At 48.1% G+C, this 15925-nt stretch overlaps 1 protein-coding gene across 5 annotated transcripts in view; it reads right to left on the bottom strand.

Annotated features, from left to right (window-relative positions):
• Positions 1-15925, bottom strand: part of CCDC138 (coiled-coil domain containing 138) — a 215382-nt gene that overhangs the window by 51445 nt on the left and 148012 nt on the right. The gene's annotated exons all lie outside the window — the stretch shown is intronic.

Raw genomic sequence — 15925 nt, 5'->3', positions numbered from 1 at the left:
TAGACATTTATAGAGCATTTCACACCAACGCAGCAGAATATACATTCTTCTCAAGTGCACATCACATGGATCATTCACAAAGATAGACCACATGTCAGGACACAATACAAATTCAAGAAGATTGAAGTCATATCAAGCATCTTCTCAGATCACAGTGGAGTGAAATTAGGAATCAACTACAGTAAAAACCCAAAAACATTCTAAATACATGGAGGCTAAATAGCATGTTATTAAACTATGAATGGGTTACCACCGAGATCCAGAAAGAAATAAAAAATTTCCAGGAAACAAAAGTGAATACACAACAACTCAAAAATGGGACACAGCAAAACCAGTCCTGAAAGGGAAGTTCATAGCACTACAGGCATACGTAAAAAAAAAAAAAAGAAAAAAGAAAAGAAAAGGAATCAGCAATAAACTATTTAACTCTACAACTTAAAGAACTAGAAAGAGAACAACAAGACAAGCCCAGAGTAAGTAGAATAAAGGAAATAATAAAGATTAGAGCAGAAATACATAACATAGATTTTTTTTTTAAATAAATGAAACCAAGAGCTGGTTCTTTGAAAGGATAAACAAAATTGATAAACCATTAGCCAGACTAGTCATATATCCTGCATACATATAACCTGCTACATATTAGGTTGGCGCTTTGTTCAAAATATCACATTTATTATTTCATTGAAATGATCCTGGCCTTAATCTCTCCAATAATAAAAATATAATAGGATGACATATACATTAAGAACAGCAAGAAGGGAAAGAATGATATTGCCCAAATGAAGAATTACTGCCAAGGAAAAATAGGTAGCTGCACTAATCTAAGAAATACAGATATGCTCACAAATGAGTTCTAGATTTAGCATGTAGCAGGGTCTAAAATACTTGATGACTCTTTGCTATCTTTAATTTTATTAATTTTTGTTACCATATTCAGAGGTAATTTGAACCAAATTCAAGTATATTTCTTTGCAAGATTTCCTAATATTTTCTTTTTTTAAATTAATCTTTATTGTTCAGATTATCACAGGTGTTCCTCTCCCCCCCCCCCTAGCTCCGCTTCACCTGATTCCCCACCCCACCCCATGGCCTTACCCCCCGCCACTGTCTTCATCCATAGGTGTAAGTTTTTGTCCAATCTCTTCCTGCACCCCTCAGGCCCCCTTCCCCCTGATAATTGTCCATCCCCTCTCTTTCTATGTCCCTGATTCTATTATATTCACCAGTCCATTCTGTTATTCAGATTTTTTATTCACTTGATTTTTAGATTCACTTGTTGGTAGGTATGTATTTGATGTCTTTTTGTTGTTCATAATTTTTACCTTTACCTTTTTTTTTCTTCTTCCTCTTCTTAAAGAATACCCTTCAGCATTTCATGTAATCCTGGTTTGGTGGTGATAAACTACTTTAGCTTTTTCTTGTCTGTGAAGCTTTTAGTCTGACCGTCAATTCTGAATGATAGCTTTGCTGGGTAGAGTAATCTTGGTTGTAGGTTCTTGCTATTCATCACTTTGAATATTTCTTGCCACTCCCGTCTGGCCTGCATAGTTTCTGTTGAGAAATCAGCTGACAGTCGTATGGGTAGTCCCTTGTAGGTAACTGTTTTTCTCTTGCTGCTTTCAAGATTCTCTCTTTGTCTTTTGCCCTTGGCATTTTAATTATGATGTGTCTTGGTGTGGTCCTCTTTGGATTCCTCTTGTTTGGGGTTCTGTGCGCTTCCTGAACTTGTAAGTCTATTTCTTTCACCAGGTGGGGGAAGTTTTCTGTCATTATTTCTTCAAATAGGTTTTCAGTAGCTTGCTCTCTCTCTTCTTCTGGCACCCCAAAAATTCAGATGTTGGTACACTTAAAGCCATCCCAGAGGCTCCTTATGCTATCCTCACACTTTTGGATTCTTCTTACTTTCCGCCTCTCTGGTTGGGTGTTTTTTGCTTCCTCATATTCCAGATCTTTAGTTTGACTCTTTGGGTACGGTGATCTACAGTTGAGTTTCTGTATATTCTTTATTTCAGACAGTGTATGCATAATTTCTGACTGGTCCTTTTCCATTTTTTTTGGTATTCTCATTAAGGTCTTTGAAGGCCTCTTCAAGTTTCTCAGCGGTTTTTAGAAGATTCTTGAGTAATCTTATAAATGTGGTTCTGAACACTGTGTCGTCCATTAGTTTACTTTCCTCCATCTCTTCTATTCGTGACAACTTCGGTGTCTCCGCATTTTGGCTGCTTCCCTGTGTTGATGGAGTGGCTTTGTGTGGTCAGTTGACCTATAGGGGCCGGTAGCTCAGCTTCCCCAATCACCCTAGGTGGTCGCTCTTGGTACTCCGCTTTGTGGGCTGAGTGGAAAGTCTTGGTGTAGTTAAAAGCCTTGATTACTGTTGGTACACTGGGAGGAATTGACCTCTAGGCCAATTGGCTGTGAGGACCTGCTGTGTCTATAATGGAAGCACTGCTGCGCTGGAGACATGCTTGTGGTACAGGGCTTGTTTGAGTGGGGCTTTGGTGCTCACTGAGTCCGCCTCCCAAATGTGTCACTTATGGATGTGAGAAGTTGAAATCTGGTGCCTCACACTGACCACTAGGTGCATTGGTTTCTGAATCTCCAATGGGGTACAGTTCAGCTGCTGTCTGAGGCTACCCTGTAGGAGCTACAGCGAGAACTGCCATACTCTCCTCCCTGCTTGGAGCTTGGAGGCCTTGGAGCTGTCTGTACCAGGTTGCAAGTTTACTAGTTTAAACTGCAATAGAGAAGGCTATTCATATGCAAAAGCCGCTGCTAGGAGCTTGGGTGTGTTTGTAGATTGTGCGGGGCAGAGTCTCAGGGCGTCACTAGGCTAGGGCGTGGCAAACAGCAATGACTGGCAATGAGCTGCCTCCGACCGCGTCCCCGCCGTCTCGCACCCCAGCGCAGCCAACAATTCTACCTCCACGCAGCTCTGCTAGTAAGCCACCTCCCTCCGACCCAATGGAAGACAGCCCAGTCTCTCCCCTGAAACTGGATTTCAGAGAGATCGGGGGCTTGTCTCTCTTCGGATTGAAGAAAGCAACGCTCGCCTCCAGCAGGGCTCCGCCGCCAGCTCGTATCGCGCGCGCACTCCCCTGTACCTCAGTTTTTCAGCGTTTGTGCCCTGATTGCACCCGTCTCTTTCGGTCTAGTTGTAGAGGTTCCGCTCAGCCAGCTTTCCCGTGGTTCTGGGTGATAGACATTCTGTCTTTTAGTTGTAGTTTTGGAAATTGTTGTGGACGGCAGCAGCCCAGATGTTTATCTACGCCGCCATCTTGGATCTCCTAATATTTTCTTATACTTTGATATTTTAGACAGATTGATGCAATTGCACATACCACTAAGATCTACCCATGTTAAAAAAGAGAAAAACCCAACATCATGAAAAGTATTCATAGAAAAAAGATAAAAAGTAACATTCATATGAAGTAATTTACAGAATGATTAGACTTTGTTTTTCTCTCTTTTTTAAGGTAAGACTTTATGTTGGTTTGTAGTTTTCCAAATTTCTATCATTTTTATAACAAACTTTACCTAAACAAAAATAAGGTCTGCAAAATGTACTCAAATATATTATTGTCATCCAAAAGTTAAACAGCAGCATGATACCTTAGACAAGGCTAAAATGTGAACAAATTAAATAATACAAATACAAATTTAAATCCCTTTATTTAAACTAAGTCTGGTAAGAAAATAATTATCTATACTAATAATAGCCTAGGGCTGTCATGACCAGATGGACCACCAGTCACCATGAGGGGGACCCGCCTGGATTGGGGGTGTGGCCGGCCTTCAAACCACCTGTGGCCTCTAGCCCAGGCCAGCCCAGTGCCCCAGAGGGGATCCCCTCCATGATCGGGGGCGCTGCTGGCCTGCAAACTGCTGGCGGCCCCTCACCCAGGCCGGGGTGGCGCTGGGGGCCGGGCATGTGCTGTGCAGTCTTTTAGAAATAAAGAAAGGGCAGCTTCTTGAAGTGCAGTCACCGATGCGCAGCTCCGTGCAGGCACACTGGGCCCACCACCAGGCGCGGGAAAGCGGAGTCCGGGCGGGAGCGGCCCAAGCGTGTGTGGCTGGGCAGCCTTGGGGGCCGTGCAGATGGACGGACTGCGCTGGATGGCAGCGGTGGGCTGCGTGGAGGGCCGTAGAGGTATGGAGCTGTTAGAGCAGTGGCCTGCGGGGTCAGCGAGGCTGGAGTGCCAGGTAGGCCCCAGGTCCTGGGGGCCGCTGGGGGAGCGTGGCCGTCCAGAGTGGGGAAAAAAGCCCTTCTTTCCAGAAGAACGCAGATGGTTTAAACGTGCATAGAGAAACTGCGAAGGTACCAACATGGCTATGTCAGTTACCCAAGCTGCCTGTGTGACCAACTACAGGCTTCACTGTGGGGTGTAGGCCCAGACGTGGGCCAGGATGTGGCCTTGGCAGCTGGACTTACCCCCAGTGTCGCCTCAGCATCACAACTTCACAACGTCACCCGCAAGTGGCCATCACTGCTGGTCTGTGGGCCCCGGTGAGCTGGCGCCATGTTTCCGTTGAAAGGACACTGTATGTGATGGGTGTTGTTGACTCCTTAAGGTTGAAACGAAGCAGCCTGAACTTGCTTACGACGCGATCTTTATTTTACTGCACAGTCTTCTCAGGCTCAGGGAACCGGCAGCCACTGGAGCACCAGCTTGGCCATCCCACACAGCCAAATGCCACCAGGAAGCACAGAAATGCCAAAGCCCCAGCGGAACCCGCTGTGAAACAGACCCCAGTTCACATACTGGAGTGGAAACAAGAAAACAGTGGCACCTGTTGGACCTCAGCTGGGACTGTGCCCGCGGGTCTGTCTGCAGGGTTCCTGCACCCTGGCCGTGGCCCAATGGCCAAGGAAGCTCTGCAGGCCTTGATTCTGGAGTTACGGATCTCAGCAAGTAGGCAGGTGCACAAAGGTGGAGTCGAAAATAGCAAGGTTAGACTGTGTGTGAGTGTGTGCATTTATCCACATATATGCCCATTTCCCCCAGTCTTTTTCCGAGCTGTTTGAGAGCATGCTCTACACATGACAGGATGCCCGGATACGCCCCTGTGTGTTTCCCAAAAGCAGACACTCCTACATAACAATCTCCACCCAACCACGTGAGGAAATCTCCATTCAAATGGTATTAAGGTTCAATCCACAGACCCCATTTGAATTCTGACAACTGTGTCAACAATGTTCCCCACTCCCCACCCCCAGGATCCCATCCACCTAGGACGGATCCTCTGTCATTCCTGTCCCTGACAGTTTTTCAGTTTTAATTAAAAATCATAGACTTTTTCTCTAAAAAAAAAATAAATAAATAAAAATAAAGACCCACTGGCGCTCCGAGGCGCCTCCGGGCACTGGCCACCCCGCTCCCACCCCCACCCAGCTCGGAGCCCCGGGCTGAGCAGCTCAGGTGGGAGTGGGCCCGGCCCCAGGCCCCGGCCCGGTGGGAGTGGAGAGGTTCGCACCGCAGACAGTGCAGCAACGATGGTTAGCTTTGCTAGGGAGTCTGAATTGGACTGAATGGACTGCAGCTGGCGGTGCTGGCCAGGTTAAGCTCCAGGAAGATGTTTTTTAAGAAGAGTGGGCAAGCCTATTCTCCCAGTAGAGTTCTGATCACTGGGAATTATGTGAAGGGAGGCCTTCAGAAGTCTCGCATTTATATGACCGAGCAGGAGAAGAGCCTACAACTGCATCTCTGCTCTTCATAAGTCGATGCGGGCTCATCCACTCCCTCTACTGGCTGGCACACATGCTTGAAGGAGAAGAGGACCCGCTGTATGTGGCAAGGAGACTGGTGAGGTTTGCCAGTGAAGACATAGGTCTGGCAGACCCATCCGTATTACCACAAGCAGTGGCCGCCTACCAGGGCTGTCACTTCATAGGCATGCCCGAATGTGAGGTGCTTCTGGCCCAGTGTGTGGTCTATTTTGCCAGAGCCCCAAAGTCTATTGAGGTGTACAGCCCCTACAACAACGTCAAAGCCTGCCTGCGGAACCACCCGGGGCCTCTGCCCCCGTCCCACTGCACCTGAGGAACGCACCAACCCGGCTTATGAAGGACCTGGGCTATGGCAAGGGCTGCAAATACAACCCCATGTACAGCGAGCCTGTGGACCAGGAATACCTGCCCAAAGAATTGAGAGGAGTGGATTTCTTCAAGCAGAGGCGATGCTAACTCTTTGAGGCTATGGCAGCAGAAGGATGTTACTTTCTTTTCTTTTTTCTTCTTTTTTTAAATAGGAATGGCCAGAAAGAGAGTAAATGGATTGTGAAGTTGGTTTCCTGGTAAAAGTTAAAACAGCCCAACTTTTTGTGCCAGAAAAGTGGAGGCACAGCTACTTCAGCTAAGTGTGCAATGTTGAATTGTGTTCATTTGCACTCTGCAATGGTTATGTGTTTGGAAGTGTCTGGCAGCTTTGTGCAATGAATTAATGTCATAAGGAATTACTTATTTTGTCATAGTATTTAAATCATAATGTCATTTCAGAATTCAGTTCTGTAGGGTTTTTTTCCCTTTAAAAATGTATATTCTTGCCCTAGCTGGCTTGGCTCAGTGGATAGAGCGTCAGCCTGCGGACTGATGGGTCCCAGGTTCGATTCCGGCCAAGGGCGCATGCCTGGGTTGCAGGCTCTCTCTCATCATTGATGCTTCTATCTCTCTCTCCTTCTCCCTTCCTCTCTGAAATCAATAAAGAAATATATATTTTTTTAAAAAATGTATATTCTGGGTAGTTTTAATTGGTAAAAAAATGCAATTGTGATTTAATACTGCATAGTGTTCTGGGGTATTTTTTTTTTATATGCAAAGGTCTTATGAGCCAATAAAACAATTTCAAAGTAAAAACAAAAAAACAAAAAACTTTGCTGAGTAGGCCAGCGGAGCTCCGGCGTGTTCGGGGGCAGCCTGTTTACGCCAGGACCCAGGTGTGCGGCCGCACACACGTGGTGGGCATGTGCTGGGAGCCCGGCACAGGCATCATATGGACATCTGTGTGTGAAAAGGTGTGCACAGAAACAGAAATACATCCGTTTCTCAGAAGCGTGCCTGGAAAGGTGCTTTATCTGTAATAGGCAGTTTTCAAAATGTAATCCGGAGCAAGGGATCTGTAGCGAAAACACGCACACAAGAAAAGGTTTTTGATACTAAACACAAAGCTGCAATTGAAGTGTTTATGCCCAAATGTACCGTGAATCAAACATATGGTGATATTTATCGTCTGGTGGGTCTGTCTGAAAGGTGTGGAAGATCAGTTCTCATTTCACAAAAATAAAATAATGTAACTAAGTGATTACTAAATATATACTTCTAAAGCAAAGTAGTTTACCCACTTTGTGTACTTTTTGCACGTGTGTAGCACATCAAGGCTGTTTATAAAGTCTAACTTGGATGATGTGACAATATGGTTGAGGAAGGGGGTGTGGCTGGTTGTTTTTAAAAATTAGGCACCTCACAGTTTTTAAGACAAACGTGTTAACCTAAAATATTCAGAAGGAAGGGTCAGGGGTCTTTTAAGACCTTTGTATAGGCCTAAGACATAAAAAAGCAGCTACCTTTTTAGGATGTGGACTAAAAGAAACCTATTATTTTCCGTTATTACTGAAAATCAATGTAAAATAACAGTTTTGCAGCCTTTTTATGTGAGGAGTTTTTTTTTATACTTTCATTACAATATTTGAAATAGATGTTGTCATTATTTTAAAGCAATATCAGAGACCTAAATTTTCACAAACACCCCAAAAATGTTTATTTGAAGTAACTTATGCATCTGGGCTCCGGTTGGCCTAATTCAACATTACACACTTAGCTGAAGTAGCTGTGCCTCCACTTAAGAAACTCTCTGGGTGCCAGCAGGGGAGGGCAGTTGGGGGCGATCAGGCTGGCAAGGGAGCGGTTAGGAGCCAGTGGTCCCGGATTGTGAGAGGGATGTCCAACTGCCAGTTTAGGCCACAGGGATCGGGCCTAAACTGGCAGTCGGACATCCCGAGGGGTCCCAGATTGGAGAGGGTGCAGGCTGGGCTGAGGGACACACACCCCGTGCACGAATTTCATGCACTGGGCCACTAGTCCTATATAATAAAAGTCTAATATGTAAATTGTCCCCTCGACCAGGAGTTTGACCACTCACCATGACATGCACTGACCACCAGGGGGTGGCGCGGAACATAGTGGGTGTTGGTGATGCCCCAATTGATAGCCCTGCAGATGGCGACCAGCGGCGGTGGCTGGAGGGGGCTGGGTTGCTGCCTGGCTCCCAGGTGCTGAGGGAGGCGGGCGGGGGCCCCCGGCCCCAAATGATCACCCCGCAGATAGTGACCAGTGGCCGGCAAGCCCTGATCACCCGATCAGGGCCGGCCCCCAGGCTGGGACGGGGAACTGAGGGTGGGTGGCGGCGACCAACCACCAGCGGCAGTCAGTGGGGGACTGCAACCTCTCACCAGCTACCTGGGGGCTGGGTGACTGGGAGGAAGGTGGGGTGAGAATGCGGGGTGTCCGCTGAGCTCACTCTCACTCCCCTTGCTACCCTCCCCTGGGACGCTAGGGCTTGTGCGCCAGGGAAGCCCCCGCACTCAGGTGCCGAGCCCCCACAAGGAGCCCGCCCCACACCCATGTGGCCTCTTCTGAGTGAGCTGGGCCGCAGCTGCCGGGACCACAGCGGTTGGTTGGGCTCCCCATGGTTCGCACAGGAGCTGGTCTGCGAGGCTGGCCGGGAGAGAGCGCACTGCCCGCCTGGCTTCCGTGCAGCACCGCTGGGCGGCCCAAAGGCCCACGCTACACCCTGGCCTGTGGTGTCTGGCCACGCTCACTGCATCTCCGCATGGGGACTCGGGCACTATGACTCAGGCAGAGGGGGGCATGCGGGGGCCCTGGGGCTGCCCAGGGCCCTGACGTCAGTTGGGACCTGCCCTTCCACACCAGTTGCTCGCACTTCAATCGCTGGCCAGGCCTAGGGACCGCACCCATGCATGAATTTCATGCACCAGGCATCTAGTTTGACATAAAATTAGACTGAAGTTCTCACACAGTGTCTAAATAGGTAATAACTTACCACCACTGACAGGAAAAAGAAAAAAAAGTCAAAAAGTAATTTTCTAAAAACAACACTACTAAGATATTATATAATACTAGAGGCCCAGTGCATGATTCAATCATGCACGTGTAGGCTGTCTGTCCGCTCCGGCAGCTCCAAAGTCCCTGGGCCCCTAGGGCGAGGCGGGGTGGGGGCATGGTCCTCCTGCGGCCGGAGCCCAGGCAGGGGTCTTGCCTTCGCCTCCCACCCAGGAATGCTGGGGCCGCCGCCGCCTCCTCTGCGGACACTGGGACACCGGGACACCGCCGCGCACTCCTGCGGCCCAACTGCCGCCAGACTCCTCCCCCCGGGGAGCCACGCCGCCCACCCACCCGCCGCCACCTCCAAACCTCCAAAACGCCGGCTCGCTGCCCCAGAGGCCCGTCTGTGCTGCAGCACAGCCATGGCGCAGACGCTGAGCTCGTGTCGCCGCTGGCAACGCGAGCTCAGCGTCCTGCCGGCCTAATCACCACCCCAGCCACCCCGAGTCCCACCCCCTGTGTCTCCCGCTGGCCCAATCGTGGGCGTAGCAGAGTGATGGTAATTTGCATATTACCATTTTATTAGGTATGACTAGAGGCCCGGTGCACGAAATTCGTGCACGGGGGGGGGTTGTCCCTCAGCCCAGCCTGTACCCTCTCCAATATGGGACCCCTGAAGGGATGTCCGACTGCCCGTTTAGGCCCGATCCCTAGGATCGGGCCTAAACGGGCAGTCGGACATCCCTCTCACAATCCAGGACTGCTGGCTCCCAACTGCTTGCCTGCCTGCCTTCCTGATTGCCCGTAACCGCTTCTGCCTGCCAGCCTGATCAGCCCCTAACGACTCTGCTGCCAGCCTGTTTGCCCCCAACTTCCCTCCTCTGCCAGCCTGGTCACCCCTAACTGCCCTCTCCTGCAGGGTTGATCACCTCCAACTGCCCTCCCTTGCAGGCCTGGTCTCTCTCAACTGCCCTCCCTTGCAGGCCGGGTGCCTCCCAACTGCCCTCTCCTGCTGGCCATCTTGTAGTGGCCATCTTGTGTCCACATGGGGGCAGGATCTTTGACCACATGGGGGCAGCTATATTGTGTGTTGCAGTGATGATCAATCTGTATATTACTCTTTTATTAGATAGGATAGAGGCCTGGTGCACAGGTGGGGGCCAGCTGGTTTGCCCTGAAGGGTGTCCCTGATCAGGGTGGGGTTCCCTTGGGGCGTGGGGCGGCCTGAGCGAGGGGCCTGTGGTGGTTTGCAGGTGGGCCACGCCCCCTGGCAACGCAAGGGGAGGCCCTGGTATCTGGAATTTATTTTCCTTCTACAATTGAAACTTTGTAGCCTGGAGCAGAGCCAAGCCTGGGGCTCCCTCCGTGGCCGGCAGCCATTTGTGTTGGGGTTATAATTGAAACTTTGTTGCCTTAAGCGGGTGGGCCCGGCCAGGGTGTGTGGAAAGCTTTGCTTCCCCTGTTGCCGGCGGCAACCCTGGCCTGCTCTCTCAAGCTCCATTCTGCCGCCATTTGTTTGAATTTGTTTACCTTCTATAATTGAAACTTTGTAGCTTGAGTGGAGGCTTAGGCCTGCAACAGCTGGCAGAAAGCTTGGCTTCCTCTGTTACCTAGGAAACCTTGCTCTCTGTGCCTGTAGCCATCTTGGTTTGGGTTAATTTGCATACTCGCTCTGATTGGATGGTGGGCGTGGCTTGTGGGCGTGGCTTGTGGGTGTGTCGGAGGTATGGTCAATTTGCATATTTGTCTATTATTAGATAGGATACACGCATGCCCCAAATATATATGACTAGGAGCCCGTTTGCAGGAAGATTCCTCCAAGCGGCCGCTGCGGCCGCGCGCACTGCTGCTGCCGCCCACCCCGCCCCGCTCCGCGCGCGCCGCCAGGGCTGCCACCCACCCCGCCCCGCCCGCCGCCGCCATTGCGGCCGCTGCGGCCACGCCCGCCGCTGCCGCCGCCGCCCGCACTTTCCCTCTGGCAGCCACCTTGCTTTCTGCTTTTCCTCCCTCTTCCTTCTAAGCTGTCTTCAGTCTTCACTCCTCCCTCCCTCAGCGTATGCAAATTAACTGTCATATTTGTTGGGTTAATTTGCATACTTGCTCTGATTGGCTGTGGGCGTAGCGAAGGTACAGTCAATTAGCATTTTTCTCTTTTATTAGTGTAGATTAGAAGCCCTCAATCTAAAACAAATATTGTGCTCAAAATATATATGTTAAGGTAAATCAAGGTGCAGATCTTTTTTTTTTTTTTTTTAAATCCTTACCCAAGGAGTGAGGATATTTTTCCCATGGATTTTTAGAGAGTGGAAAGGAAGGAGGGAAGGGGAGAGAGAGAAACATTGATGTGAGAGAGACACATCTACTGGTTTCTTCCCTCACGCACCCCAAATCAGGGCCGGGGATGGAACCTGTAACCCAGGTTTATTCCCTTGACTGGGAATAGAACCTGCAACCACCAGTGCACAGGCTGACTCTCTAACCACTGAGTCACACCGGCCAGAGCATTGTGCAGATCTTAACTTACACTTAAGGAAATCTATTTGAATAGCTTTAAAAAAACAATACCTATACAGCTGACATTTCTCATATCTCAAAATATGAATTTTGGGGAAGAGCAGAGGGAAGAAGAAAAAAAAATCACCTGTAGCACTAACTATAGCATAGCTTAAGATAAAGTATCCACAGCGATGGAGTATCCCATTGCTTCTGAAGCTACTGTGGTGAAGGACCAATCTTTTAAAATGTCCAATCCATCACACTTTTACAAAATACTGTTAAAATAGTTCAACAAAGAGGCTGTTAGACTGGGGAAGCTCTAATGCTTTCTGTAGCATAGCTTAACAAACAAAACCTAAGCCAGAATCAATGTACTTGGATCTAAGAAAACAAAACTCAAAAATAACTAATCATAAACATTAAACTAGATTTTCTTGAACCTGAGAAAATCAAACTCAAGAACAATTATTATAACAGCCAAATCACTAAATTTCCCCCAAATAAGACAAATATTTAAGCTACAACCAATTAATTGCTTTGCTTTTTTCCCCCAATGTCTTCACTATTGAAACCTTTGTCCCAGGTCCCACCTGTGGAGTACCCTGAATCATTTTCAATTTTGGTGATGCCCATTCAAATCATTTGCTGAAATAAACTTTGTGTCTTAGTTTATCTTTTTACAATATACCATTAAAAAACAATAGAAAATGAAATAAAACAAATATACAAAATACAAGTACAAATGTTTTAAATGATTATATTGGACTAGAGGCCCGGTGCACGAAATTCATGCATGGTTGTGTGTGTCCCTCAGCCCAGCGTGTACCCTCTCCAATCTGGGATCCCTCTCACAATCCAGGACTGCTGGCTCCCAACTGCTCACCTGCCTGCCTGCCTGATTGCCCCTAACCACTTCTGACTGCAGCCTGATCACCCCGTAACCACTCCACTGCCAACCTGGTCACCCCTAACTGCCCTCACCTGCCAGCCTGGTTGCCCCCAACTGCCCTCCCCTGCAGGCCTGGGTCCCCCCCGAACTGTCCTCCCCTGCAGGCCTGATCGCCCACAACTTCCCTCCCCTGCTGGCCATCTTGTGGCAGCCATCTTGTGTCCACATGGGGGCGGCCATCTTTGACCACATGGGGGCTGCCATCTTGTGTGTTGGAGTGATGGTCAATTTGCATATTACTCTTTTATTAAATAGGATTTAACAGACATAAAGCTACTGTTAAATTACTACACAGGGTTTTAAATACTTTCTATACTGACCTCCTGGGTAATCAGTAACAGGCACTTTGGGTAGTGCAGGGCTAGATGTCAGCCCATGACACCTAGCTCCAGCTCCTTGCTCTGAAGCTCCAATGGGCTTCAAAGGAAGCCCCAATGTTCAGCAGAGTATTGCAAATACAGTGCTTGAAACATGGCACACCGCACACACAGCTGGCTACTAATGCACATTAGATGGGTGAGATAAGCATCTGCAAATAAATTATACCAAGATTTCTTTTCTAACAACTTTTTCATATGAATTAAAAAAAAAATAGCACATGGAAATTATGTACTGGTATGTGGTGAAATAAGTTTCCCATCTCAAATCTAGAAAAAAGAAAACATAAAACCAATAGCTAGAGAAGTATTTGCTGCATTAATCTATCATTCATTTATCCCTTTAAGAAATTTTGTTGGCTCACTAATACTAGGTGCTAGATTTATATTAAAAATAGAAAATATACCAAGAAAATTAATCCTATTTAATAAAGAGGGAATATGCTAACTGACGGTCACAAAGATGGCGGTGCCCACAGCCAATAAGGAGGGAATGTGCTAATTGACTTCCACGCCCTCAAAGATGGCGACGCCCACAGCCACAAGATGGTGGCGCCCAGTCCCCTCAGCCCTGCCGGGGCAGTAGGCAAACGGCACGGCTGGGCCCACCCCCAGGCAGGTCCAGCTGCTCGCGCACCTGCCTCCAGTCCCTTCAGCCCCCCAGCCACCCAGGGCTGGCCTGAGGTGCAGGCAATTCTCAGATGTCAGCTTCCCAGCCAACGCCCAAGGCACAGGCAAACCTCGGATGGTGGCTGCCCAGCTGCCCAGGGCCACCTGAGGCTCAGGTAACCAGGGCCGGCCGAGGCTTGTATTGTCACCAGTGGCAGCAGCAGAGGTGTGACGGAGCATCACCTTCCCCTGATGGCCAGGTTGCCTCCCACCCGAGGGCTCCCGGACTGTGAGAGGGGGCAGGCCGGGCTGAGGGACCCCCCGCTCCAGTGCATGAATTTTCATGCACCGGGCCTCTGGTATAAATATCAAAGATCTTCCCGTTATGGAACTGCCAAAAGTTTCCCATCACTAAAAACAACATGGGTTTCTTGCAATCCACACTAGTATTTGCTTCATTTACTCAAATTGAGCAAGAAACGATAACTTTGGATTTGAACCTAACTTGAACAAGGGTAAAGAAATGTAAATGAACTGAACATCTGTTGACTAATCTAAAACTATTCTCCAAATATGATCATTATGGTGCCACAAAGTCATTTTACTCAAGTAGGCCCACTGTTTCCTAAAATTTTATTTAGTTTTCCTTTGGCTACAAGATTTCACCTGTGTCAGACATATTCTGACAGATTTGTTTTCAATGAATAGATATTTGCATCTGGTGGGATTTTTGTTTTTTTCATTAAACAAAAAATTTTGTGAAACTACTAGTACCGTATTTTCCGGCGTATAAGACAACTGGGCGTATAGAAGATTTTCCTGGGTTAAAAAGTCGTCTTATACGCCGGAAAATATGGTAGTTGGAAATCTACACACTTAAACAAGTAACCTTGGGTCTCTGTCTCTCAGTTTACTAATTTCTTACTTTTTGCTCTATACCTTAAATTAATACACTAAATTACTCACCTAGGTAGCTAGTTCCCCAACTATAATCAATTATCTTAATAACAAATGGCTAAAAATATTAGCAAAATAGATCAGTGAAAATATGACATTTTGGGGCTGGAAAAAACAAACAAACCTGGAAAACCTGTTCATGGTGCTATATGATAAAATGCACTTTACATCTGGAATCAGAGACCTGGTTTCAAGTCTGAGTTCTACCTCTCTACAGCTGTGGAATTCACGGACAAGTTACCTAATTTTTCCAGGCCTCAGTTTTCCTATCAGGCCTCCTTCAGAGGGATGTTGTAAAGGGAAATTTAATTGTATATTAACAGGGAATTGAAAACGTGAAACCATACACCAAATGTACCTAGTTAGTAGTATATCAACGTTTTTCACCCAGCCATTAGGAATTCTCCAGCATGGAGCATCAAGTAAGATAGATTGCTTACTACCACACTGAGCAATGGCTTTCCAGTTTTACTTTCCACTTTCTGGAAGGCTTTAACATTTTAATTTTAGCAGTGCTAGAGGGAAGAGGAATAGGTAAAAGATAAACTACAGTGAAAAAGCATTACTGAAGTAAAATGACTGTTTGTTACAAGTCAAGGGGTTACTCTAGATTGAAAGAGCTAAGCCAACCAAAGCTAATGAAAATATTTATGGTAAACATCCCTAATACATATCTGTGCTGAGTTAGGAACCACCAGTAATAAAAGAACTAGTTATATCAATATAATAAAACCCTAATATGCAAATCGACCGAATGGCAGAACGACCAGCGGAATGACCAGTCGCTATGACATGCACTGACCACCAGGGGACAGATGCTCAACGTAGGAGCTGCCTCCTGGTGGTCAGTGCATTCCCACAGGGGGAGCACCACTCAGCCAGAAGCCAGGCTCACAGCTGGTGAGCGCAGCAGTGGTGGAGGGAGCCTCTCCCGCCTCGCTGCAGGCAGGCGGTAAGAAGCGAGGGGTCCCGGACTGTGAGAGCCCCAGACTGTGAGAGGGATGTCTGACTGCAGGCTTAGGCCCGATCCCTTTCTCCAGGGATCGGGCCTAAGCTGGCATGTGGACATCCCCCAAGGAGTCCCAGACTGCGAGAGGATGCAGGCTGGGCTGAGGGACCCCCTCACCCCCCAGTGCACATTTTGTGCACCAGGCCTCTAGTATCAATATAAAAGCCCCCACAGACTACAAAATATTACAAATCCTATATAATAAATAGGTAATATGCAAATTGACCCTCATGCCCTTGCACAAGATGGCTGCCCCCATGTGGTCAAAGATGGCCACCACAAGATGGCTGGCAGGGGAGGGTAGTTGTGGGCGATCAGGCCAGCAGGGGAGGGCAGTTAGGGGTGACCAGGGCAGCAGGGGAGGGCAGTTGGGGGGGGACCAGGCCAGCAGGGGAGGGCAGTTAGGGGTGACCGGGCCAGCAGGGGAGGGCAGTTGGGGGTGACCAGGCCTGCAGGGGAAGGCAGTTAGGGGG

This window comes from Cnephaeus nilssonii (genome assembly GCF_951640355.1).
Source record: "Cnephaeus nilssonii genome assembly, chromosome: 7".
Classification (NCBI taxonomy): domain Eukaryota; kingdom Metazoa; phylum Chordata; class Mammalia; order Chiroptera; family Vespertilionidae; genus Cnephaeus; species Cnephaeus nilssonii.
This window is presented reverse-complemented; position numbering and strand designations above follow the sequence as displayed.